The sequence below is a fragment of the Bremia lactucae genome, linkage group LG10 (assembly GCF_004359215.1).
Source record: "Bremia lactucae strain SF5 linkage group LG10, whole genome shotgun sequence".
In the NCBI taxonomy this organism is placed as follows: domain Eukaryota; phylum Oomycota; class Peronosporomycetes; order Peronosporales; family Peronosporaceae; genus Bremia; species Bremia lactucae.
Genome location: NC_090619.1, coordinates 3,850,996 through 3,862,810, shown reverse-complemented (window position 1 = coordinate 3,862,810; position 11,815 = coordinate 3,850,996).

Sequence of the window (11,815 nt, the reverse complement as noted above, 5' to 3'; positions counted from 1 at the left end):
GTGATCGTCTTCGGGAAATCCGAAGACGAAGTCCATAGATACGGACTGCCAACATTCTGCCGGAAATGGTAGAGGTTAGAGATGTGCACGTGATGGAGGGCTAGGCTTCACCTGTTGACACACCTCGCAAACACGAATGTACTCGCGAACGAACTGATACTGGCGGGGCCAGAAAAAGTCGCGACTTACTGTGAGATAAGTTTTCTCACGTCCACGTTGCACACTTGTTGGTGCATCGTGACACTCATATATGATGCGCAAGCGCGAATCATTGTGAGTGGGGACGACGACACGTGGAGTGTCGCCGGTAACGGCTGTGTAATACAATAAGCCGTTACGTGTTGTGTATCGATCGGATGACGATCGATATAAAGCCGGTAAATCTTTAAAAGATTTATCGGATGGATTCACTAAATGATCCATCAAACATAGAAGGTCCTTATCTTCTTTGTAGGCTTTCTTTATGTCATCAACAAAGGTTGATGACGGAACACTCGTAGTGAGTGTTGCAACAGTAAGAATATTTTCACTGTTGGAGTGCACTGCTGACTCGAAATCGGGTCGGCGTGATAACGCATCAGCGACGGCATTAAGTCGTCCTGGTTTATATTTCACGGAGAAATTATACTCCGCGAAGAAGGATAGCCACCTCGCCATTCTTTGCGAAAGGTGTGGGCTTTACGGCCCGCTGGTGGTGTTAGTTTGCATCACCAAAAAAAGGAGTGAATCTACCGATCGCTCCCAGGGCCAAGTTAACGTTTACGTTAACATGAGCCACCGCAATATGTTGCGGTTCGCTCCTGAAAAGAGACCTTGGTTACCCTCGAAGAAGAACCTCATTCGTTGGTCTGGTTTGACCAACGGTCAAAATCATATTCCGTTATTCGACTCATCCAGGCTTCACAAGCCTGGTGAGGATGAAACGGAATTCTTCATCGATGCCTTTACCGGTATCGGTGGTACAGTGGTACACTTGCAAACGGGCAAAGGATGTCAAACCTTTTGTTTCAAGCTTGAACGACTTAGCAAAGAATGTAAAAAACATAAGCCGTGAGGTCTGGCTTGACAAGCTAAATGGTATCCGTGAACGGTTCGAGAAATTGACCGTAGTCGGTGCACAATATAAGTTGCACGTTTGTCTAGAGAGGCATGGATTCCATGCCTCTCGTCGAGGGACCAAGCCCATGCAATTATAAGGATGCAGGTCATGCCCCTAAGTAGGCATACTCCATAAAAGATCCTTATTGGAGGACGTTTATGTCTTGTGAGATTCACGTAGAGATTGAGAACCTTTAATTATTTTACGAGCGCGGGATGCGCTCGTTCTCCTATGGACGTTCTGCCGAGAAGGATAGGTTTCGTCGTACTGCAAGACGAGACCCGGAACGGCCAACATCAGTTGAGAACGAGGTTACCAATTATCATGCGAGGGTGGATACCCTCGCCAACAAACGAGATTACTCGTTCGAACACCCTTTGCCTTGGTTCAACAAATTTTCAACAATAAAGCGCTTCTCACCACCTGAATCTATCAATGGATGTGGAGGGGGAGGAAAGATCGAGTTCGCCTTGTTTAAGGAGCCCGATTCAACATCGTGATTTGGATCACACCCTTTATTATTTAAGGGAGGATCTTGATCACGAGCATTTTCGTCGCCGCGCGTTAGCGGTGACGGTCGATAATGGTTCTCGTGACCAGTTGAAAAGCTGTACGCAGATTGCGACTGACCAACTGGCGAACAAAAGGACACATCAGTCACTTCAAAACGAGCTGTTGACAGCTCGTCAGAAGATCTCTTCCTTGGAGGAAAGAGTGGATCGTCTGGTTCAAGAGAATTAGACCCTGTTCCGAAACAATAAGTCTTTCGCTCGAGACCATCAGGCGTTGGCTGATACTCTAGATCGTTCCGGTATAATCCGGAATCGGAAGAAGCCTCGTACTGATGGTACGGACGAAGACGCTCAACAAAAACGTAGGATGCGCACGCATCCTACGAGGCAGCTCGATCGTGTACGCATTGCCTTGGCGATATAGTATGCGAAACGGGCCGATATACCTGGACAGTAATTCATTACTGCCTACATTTGTCACTACGTGTTTTGGTGGCTTTACCGTAGACAGTAAAACTAGGTTATTAACATTAAATGAAAGTATGTTTGCTCTTCCATTTTTGTCAGAGTTCCGTTTCTGTCGGTCCACCGCATATGCGATGGAATTCTGTCTGTACAAAACGGACCACTGCTTCTCTAGCCAACAGGAAATGACCTGCTGACTCGGTTTTATTATTGTTTTCAGTGCGACCGGCTCGCATTGCGGAGATATCAATCTCTAATTATTGAGAGTATAATCGTTCCCATTAATAATATTGTTTTCGATGCTGAGTCTTTCAGCATCGTTGTCAAAGTCAGTAATAGATTATTGTTATTACTGATTTATCCACTTTAATGCTAATTACTAAACATTGGTATCCTTCGCATTGACCTTTGTGCTAATGCGTGATGAGCAAGAGCTAGAAGATTCTTTGCTCGAGCGAGTCTTCCCCCCCTTAATAAGAGTCACTCTCAAACAAGGCTGATTTACGTGGGTCGCGCAAGCCATTAACGAAAAGTGATCACTGAATTGTGGATGGCAACTTCTACCATCGGCAATAACTCGCTCTAACTCTTAATAGAGTGGACGTATCCGCGAAGTATCTCTTCGCGAATACGCTTTGCACGATCCGTCAGACCATCTACTTCAGGATGATCAGAAGCTGACATTTTTTACTGTGATCCAAGTGAGTTGAACACTGTTTCCCAAATTATCGCCGTGAATGTAGGGTCTCGATCTGAGACCAGTTCACGGGGTAACCCATGGAGTCGAAATATCGTGTCAATAAAGACTTAAGCACAGCCTTTGGGCATGGATAAGACGTTCCTTAACTGATCGAAAAGCATTATGTTCGGTGCTAGTCCAGCACCATTCTGTATCCTTTTTAAGGAGATTAGATAATGGCCTAGCCATATCAGCGTAATTCTAGCTATATTTGTGTTAATAATTGGCGAGACCCAAATCGCTTTAGCTACAGCGATGGCCTGTTATGGCACCAGCTGTCGCCTAGTGCTCCTGTACAAAGTGCAGCTCCAGGTTCAAACCACGTAGGCAGGGTCAAAGTTGTACTCGCTGTGATCGACTCCATACGGGAGCAAAAACAAGAATCCCATTATTCTTGTCTTCGAAGAATCCGAAGACGAAGTCCATAAATACGGACTATCACCACTCTGCCGGAACAGGCAGATTTGTAACGGAGCACGGTGTGGGCTTCAGCCGTAGACAAACTTCGCAAGCACGTATGTACTTGCGGACGAACTCATTCTGGCGTGGCCAGTAGAAGTCGCGACTTATCGTGAGATAAGTCTTCTCACGTCCACGATGACCACGTATTGGTGCACCTTGGCACTTATACATGATGCGTAATCGCAAATCATTATGGGTGGGGATGACGACACGGGGCGTGTAGCCAGCAATGGCTGTGAAATTCCATAACCCATTGCGTGTTGTGTATCGATCTGTAGAGGATCAATACAATTTTGACAATCCTTTTAAGGATTGTTGGGATGGATTACGAAGGTAATCCGCCAACCCTTCATGGGCCTTATCTTCTTGATAAGCTCTTCTAACGTTGTCGAGTAATGTTGACGACGGAACGCTTATGTTGCAACAGTGACCTAATGCTCACTCTTGCTGTGCACAGCCGGCTCAAAATCGGGCCTGCGCGAAAGGGCATCAGCGATGACGTTAAGTCGTCCTGGTTTATACTCCACGGAGAAGTTATACTCCGCGAAGAAGACAACCATCTCGCCATTCTTTGCGAGAGATGTGGACTGTTTACGGCCGAGCGTAAAGATGCATGGTCCGTGTATGCAATGAAAGGTCTATCTCCCAAGAGATAGACCCTAAACTTTGCCAGTGCATATTTCACGGCAGGGAGATTCTTTTCATGCACCGGGTAATTGCATTAAGCTAGTTGAAGCTGATGCGGCTGATAGCAGACGACGCGCTCTGCGCCGTCTGTGTCATATTGGATTAACGCACAGCCGATTGCAAGATCGCTGGCGTCATAGACCACATGAAAGGTCGGTCTTGGTCAGCAATCGCCAGGATTGGCGATTGCATCATGCTTTTTCTGATACCCTCGAAGGACGCTGACAATCAGCGTTCCATGACCACTTTACATTTTCTTCAACAAAGAAGAAAGATGCACTGTCATTTCGGCATAATTGCGTGAGTACTTGTGCAGGTACGCCGCTAAACCGAGGAACTTTCTAAGTCCCTTTACATCGACTAGCACAGACCAATCGGTGATCGCCTTGATCTTTTGCGGATCCGGGCGTACACCGTGTTTACCCATGCACCCAAGAAGTGGTATTTCGCTTGCAGCGAATATACACTTCGTGAGATTTGCATACAACTTATGCTTACGCATAAGTGTAAGAACCTTTATACGTGGGGACGATGTCCTAAAACATCCGACTTTCTATTTTCATGGCTCTGCTATGAACGAACACGTCATAAAAATAGCTCGGTGCAAAATCCCGCACCGATCTCAACAGATTGGTTTCACATCAGTTTAATGTCGCAGGGGCATTTCTAATCTCTGTGGCATGACTAGCCACTCCCATAGCATACCGCTTGGGGTGCTTACTGCTGTGAATGGACTATCTTGTTCACGTATAAGGATCTGATCGAATCCATCCATCAGATCTACTGACAAAAAGATAGTACCCTTTGACATACCATCAATGATTACGTCTTCTCGTGGTATCGGCGTTTGAGCCGGTACAGTTACAGCGTTCAGTTTATTGAATGCATGCTCTATCCGCCATCCTCCTGTTGCTTTGCGCACGCAGAAGGTCGGAGAGCTATATGGGGAAGTTCATATCCTCATATGGCCTGCTGCTAAGCGTTCGGCAAAGAATTTGTCGAAAGCTATTACTTGTTCACGAGGCAATGGCCATTGCTTCATGACACAGTAATTCGAACCTGGGATTAGGTCGATTTCGTGTCGAGTCCGATATCCTTAGGCAACTCGCACGGTACTGATTCGGGGAAGACATCCTTAAATTCCTTTAAATCGTTATATAAAGGGTTTGTCTTCAAAGACTCCCAGGATTAGGACGTAAAACGTTCAAACCGAGTCTTCTCATCGAGGACACTTTTGTCCATCGGTGAGCTACTGAGAATCCGTTCGTTCTCAAGAAATACTATTGCCGACCGAATATCGGCCACGTGCTTGTCATCTGTGACCGTACGCAGATCTGCTTGACTTTGCCACTTCACAGATCACCAAGAACCGTTTCGGTTCAAGCGTTAGCAATTGAATTATCTTCGAGTAACGTCGAAGGCGCTATTAGATCAAGTGTATAAACGCGTACACTTGATCCAGTGTTTAGTAAGACATTTATTAACTCCGTTTCTTCTTTGAAACTTATTTTTAAAAGGGACCTGGGAACCTTGGACCACAGGTTTCCGGGGACTTATTCCCACAGAAATTATTTGGGGAGTTTTCTTCCTCAACTGCCTCTAGCAGTGGTTGCGCTACCACAGCAAGATCCTCTACGATCGACGCTCCAGTCGATCAAGGACTTTCGCACTGTCTCTCATAGACGGGCGTTTTAAACTTTCCTGGATGCTGCTTTTTAAGCAAGCACCCTTGTTTCGTACCACTTAAGTTATTCGAGTGGTCGAACTTCGACGCTGCCTGTGCTTGTGCACAGCCGTCGGGACCTAACTCCACAATGTGTTGGGTATTCGGACTGAGGTCTTGTGCAGTCATGCTAACGACCGACTCACAAGTGTGGCCATCGCACTCACTCGTAGGATATCCACACGCTTGTGGGCGCTTCAAGACGTTCATCAGTTGGCCATCCGATGAACAAGAGATAGGCATCGTCACGGCTTGACGCTGCCAATTTATACATGGCTCGTACTTTCTGAGCCATGGTAATCCCAAGGATGACATCAAATTTGTCATCCGAATCTAGTTCGATGAAATCATCTTCGTATTGCTTACCCTTTAACGTGTATTGGGTACTAACTACACGTTTCTATACTGTTACAGATGTGCCTGTCGCTAGGCGCACTATCATCCATGTTGGAGGGATATCGCGCTCAACGAGCTTGAGTCTGCGATCTTCTAGCGATTGTCAGATATAATTATTCGACGCCCCACAAATGATTAGGGACTTAAGTGGCAACTTATTTGACACTATAATTCACAGGGTGATGACGTTAATCTCATCCCCTGGGGTAGTTAGTTACACACAATGTTTGTGTGTGAGGGGCAGCTTCGTCGAAAGACATGCAAAATCTTTTGACGTTGCTGCATCAGTAGGGCGCTCCACCTACTGGCTCAAGCCGTTTTTTTTACGATCCACCTCGCCGTTGCGATTTCGTAATAACGTCGGATCCGCGTCCTCCGCTGTTCCTAGCGGAAGGTCGATCGTTCGCTTAGTGTTTTTAGGCACTGGCCGTGAACACTACACTCATATGCCTACGTCTTTTGACAACGATTACATTTTTGTTATCGCTTGTAACTTGAAGAGCGAGGTTTCTCGCTCTCTACATACGAGAGTGGTCCAATGGTGTAACGGGGTGTCCCGTTACATAAATATTAATTCCTTTTAGAGAAATAATAAATATCATTTTCTATGAGAGGAAATATATAAAGAAATGCAAAATTATTATCTCTATTAATTTTGACTTAAGAAGTTCTACTAATAATAAATCTGAAATTAGTGATGCAACAAGACAATAGCTCTATCGGTGATAATTTGAGTCTAAATTAACCCCGCCAATCGTTTCAAGACACGATTGTGTGTCCGCAAGGAGGCGCCTTAGTTAGATAAATTAGTAGAAGAAGATCGTTTCGTAGGAATCTAATAATATTAATACAGTTTTACTTTTCCCTAATTCTAAATCCATTAAATTACCTTTGGTAGCGAAAGACCCTTAGCTACTTAGAAACCTTCCTCTGTACTCTTGTGTACATGAAGTTACGAGGCACCCTACCTACACTGTAATCCGTCTAAGGTAGACTAGTGTTTATCAGTACTAGTGAAAGTTGCTCCATTACACCTGGTAGCACTTCGTAGTCCGTTTAACGGCCGACGAACGTTTTATCCAGCATGGACTTGTTGGATGAAGAAGGACGGAGCTTCCAAGCCCCTCAAGAAGGTTATCACGCTACGCGTGAAAAGTTTCGTCATTTGAGTGACCTCGAATGGGGAGCGATCGAACAAATGAGTTCGGTCGTAGGTGGGCCAGCGTTGGCGCTTTGTTTATTTTACACTGTGGGTAGAGTTGAACAGTTTGCGGACATAGTCGAGTTCATTCAACACGAACTCGACGGAAGTAACCTTGCTTCACCAGCAAAGCTCTCAACACAGAGGTGTTGAGAGAACAAAGTGCTTAGCAATTAAAACTGTTGAGACAGCAGCATGTACATGCTGCTAATGGGCTGACGATTCCGCGCCGACCCGAAAGCTTAAGATATACATATCTAAGAAAATTAAGGTAGTTGAAGGCGACTCCATTTTAAGATGGTTCGTCGAGTTAGACGACGCCATAGCTCGTCGTATCAGTGATGATGCGACAAAAGTGAAAATTTGCATGTCCAACTTAACCGAACGTGCCAAATCTTGGTCCTTGGGGCTCAAACTTCACGAGCCATTAGTCTTTGGGTCGTATGAGGTCTTTCAGACCCGGCTCAGACAAACATTTGAGCCGCCACGCGCCGAATTCAGGGCTCGGGCTAAGTTCCTGATTTTGAAGCAGGGCAAGCGTGACATTCACGCTTATGTTCAACATAGACGATACCTGGTCAGTTGTATCGTGAGTTATCTAATTGATGAGCAAACACAGGTAACTGGGTTTATCAAAGGTCTTGCAGGCGGACCTGTTAAGACCCACCTGTTCCGGCTAGAATTAGAGTCGCTAGACCAAGCGATCTCTATAGCAGAACAGGAGGGCTTTAGCCTGAAACAGGCTTTCGTCCACTCGGGTGCATATCGTCTACCGGGACGACAAGAAGACGGCGCTCCAAAACCCATGAATTTCTCGTATGTAGAGAGCGAGAAACTTCGCTCTTCAGTGACAAGATATTACAGAAATGTAATCGTTGTCAAAAATCGGCTACTACCCATATGAGTGCAGTGCCCCACGGCCAGTGCCTAAAAACACTGAGCGAAAAGACCGACCTCTCGCTAGGAATAGCGGAGGACGCGGATCCGACGCTATTGCGAAATCGCAACGGCAAGGTGGATCGTCAAAAAAATGTTTTGGGTCAGTAGGTGGAGCGCCCTACTGATGCAGCAACGTCAAAAGGTTTGCATGTCTTTCGACGAAACTACCCCTCACACACAAACATTGTGTGTAACTAACTACCCCAGGGGATGAAATTAACCTCATCACCCTGCAAATTATAGTGTCAAATAAGTTGCCACTTAAGTTTCTAATCATTTGTGGACGTCGAAAAAAATTATCCGACAATCGCTAGAAGATCGCAGGCTCAAGCTCGTTAAGCGCGATATCCCCCCAACAAGGATGACAGTGCGTCTAGCAACAGGCACATCTGTAACAGTATAGAAACGTGTAGTTAGTACCCAATACACGTTAAAGGGTAAGCAATACGAAGATGATTTCATCGAACTAGATTCGGATGACAAATTTGATGTCATCCTTGGGATTACCATGGCTCAGAAAGTACGAGCCATGTATAAATTGGCAGCGTCAAGCCGTGACGATGCCTATCTCTTGTTCATCGGATGGCCAACTGATGAACGTCTTGAAGCGCCCACAAGCGTGTGGATATCCTACGAGTGAGTGCGATGGCCACACTTGTGAGTCGGTCGTTAGCATGACTGCACAAGACCTCAGTCCGAATACCCAACACATTGTGGAGTTAGGTCCCGACGGCTGTGCACAAGCACAGGCAGCGTCGAAGTTCGACCACTCGAATAACTTAAGTGGTACGAAACAAGGGTGCTTGCTTAAAAAGCAGCATCCAGGAAAGTTTAAAACGCCCGTCTATGAGAGACAGTGCGAAAGTCCTTGATCGACTGGAGCGTCGATCGTAGAGGATCTTGCTGTGGTAGCGCAACCACTGCTAGAGGCAGTTGAGGAAGAAAACTCCCCAAATAATCTCTGTGGGAATAAGTCCCCGGAAACCTGTGGTCCAAGGTTCCCAGGTCCCTTTTAAAAATAAGTTCCAAAGAAGAAACGGAGTTAATAAATGTCTTACTAAACACTGGATCAAGTGTACGCGTTTATACACTTGATCTAATAGCGCCTTCGACGTTACTCGAAGATAATTCAATTGCTAACGCTTGAACCAAAACGGTTCTTGGTGATCTGTGAAGTGGCAAAGTCAAGCAGATCTGCGTACGGTCACAGATGACAAGCACGTGGCCGATATTCGGTCGGCAATAGTATTTCTTGAGAACGAACGGATTCTCAGTAGCTCACCGATGGACAAAAGTGTCCTCGATGAGAAGACTCGGTTTGAACGTTTTACGTCCTAATCCTGGGAGTCTTTGAAGACAAACCCTTTATATAACGATTTAAAGGAATTTAAGGATGTCTTCCCCGAATCAGTACCGTGCGAGTTGCCTAAGGATATCGGACTCGACACGAAATCGACCTAATCCCAGGTTCGAATTACTGTGTCATGAAGCAATGGCCATTGCCTCGTGAACAAGTAATAGCTTTCGACAAATTCTTTGCCGAACGCTTAGCAGCAGGCCATATGAGGATATGAACTTCCCCATATAGCTCTCCGACCTTCTGCGTGCGCAAAGCAACAGGAGGATGGCGGATAGTGCATGCATTCAATAAACTGAACGCTGTAACTGTACCGGCTCAAACGCCGATACCACGAGAAGACGTAATCATTGATGGTATGTCAAAGGGTACTATCTTTTGTCATAGGATCCGATGGATGGATTCTACCAGATCATAATGTGTAAACAGGATATTCCTTTCTCAGCAGTAAATTCTGTACGCATTTAAATTGACAAATTTAGTCGATTTGCTTCTCCTTTTTCGGTCACGACAATAATCTTGCTTTTTAATTTTTTTGGTGACGGCCAAACTAAATCGCGTTGAACTTAGCATTTCAACAGTACCCAGTTACTGACATTAATTAAATTTACAGACTATTCTTGTGCATGTGCACGCCGTTGTATAGAGTATGTGGCGAATGATGCCACGACATTTCTTAACAAGTTTATTTTAATTGTTTACAGTACTTGGTAGAGCCATCCGCACCTCAATATTGCTTTCATGCAGTGTGTGAGAGGCTTACTCACTTCAATGAACTCGAAATGAAATTGGTCGAACTTATGAGTTTGGCTGTAGGCGGGCCAGCGGAAGGCGCAATGTGTACGCTTTACAAAAAGACGAACAACATGCGTCCATCGCCGAGGTGATATCGACGTGGCCAGAAAAAAAGTACCCTTGCCTCACCAGCAAGGCTCTTAACACGCAGAAGTGTTAAGACAACAGGGCGCTCAACAGTGTGACAGCAGTATTTGCATGCTGCTAGCGGACCGACCCTTCCGCGTCGATCCGAAAGCTTAAAGATTGAAATCTTTAAGTCGAAGGCCGACGAGGGCGACTTCCTAATAAGATTAAACGTCGAATTAGACGATGCCATTTAAAGCTCGCCGCACAGTGATTATGTGACGAAAGCGAACTTTGGCATGTTCAACTTAGCCCGACGTGCCAAATCTTGGACTTTAGAGCTCAAACATCACGATACATTGATTTTGGGTCATATGAGGTCTTCAAAGCCCGGTTCAGGCAAACATTTGAGCTGTCAGTGCTGAATTCAGGGTTCGAGCAGAGCTCCTGTATTTAAAGCAGGGCAGGCGTGGTTTTCACGCATATGCCCAACATGCGATACTTGTAAGTTCTATCGTGAGTCATCCAGTTAATAAACAAAGATCCTGCAGATGGTCCTGTTAAGACCCACCTGTTCCGGCTAGAATTAGAGTCGCTAGACCAAGCGATCTCTATAGCAGAACAGGAGGGCTTTAGCCTGAAACAGGCTTTCGTCCACTCGGGTGCATATCGTCTACCGGGACGACAAGAAGACGGCGCTCCAAAACCCATGAATTTCTCGTATGTAGAGAGCGAGAAACTTCGCTCTTCAGTGACAAGATATTACAGAAATGTAATCGTTGTCAAAAATCGGCTACTACCCATATGAGTGCAGTGCCCCACGGCCAGTGCCTAAAAACACTGAGCGAAAAGACCGACCTCTCGCTAGGAATAGCGGAGGACGCGGATCCGACGCTATTGCGAAATCGCAACGGCAAGGTGGATCGTCAAAAAAATGTTTTGGGTCAGTAGGTGGAGCGCCCTACTGATGCAGCAACGTCAAAAGGTTTGCATGTCTTTCGACGAAACTACCCCTCACACACAAACATTGTGTGTAACTAACTACCCCAGGGGATGAAATTAACCTCATCACCCTGCAAATTATAGTGTCAAATAAGTTGCCACTTAAGTTTCTAATCATTTGTGGACGTCGAAAAAAATTATCCGACAATCGCTAGAAGATCGCAGGCTCAAGCTCGTTAAGCGCGATATCCCCCCAACAAGGATGACAGTGCGTCTAGCAACAGGCACATCTGTAACAGTATAGAAACGTGTAGTTAGTACCCAATACACGTTAAAGGGTAAGCAATACGAAGATGATTTCATCGAACTAGATTCGGATGACAAATTTGATGTCATCCTTGGGATTACCATGGCTCAGAAAGTACGAGCCAT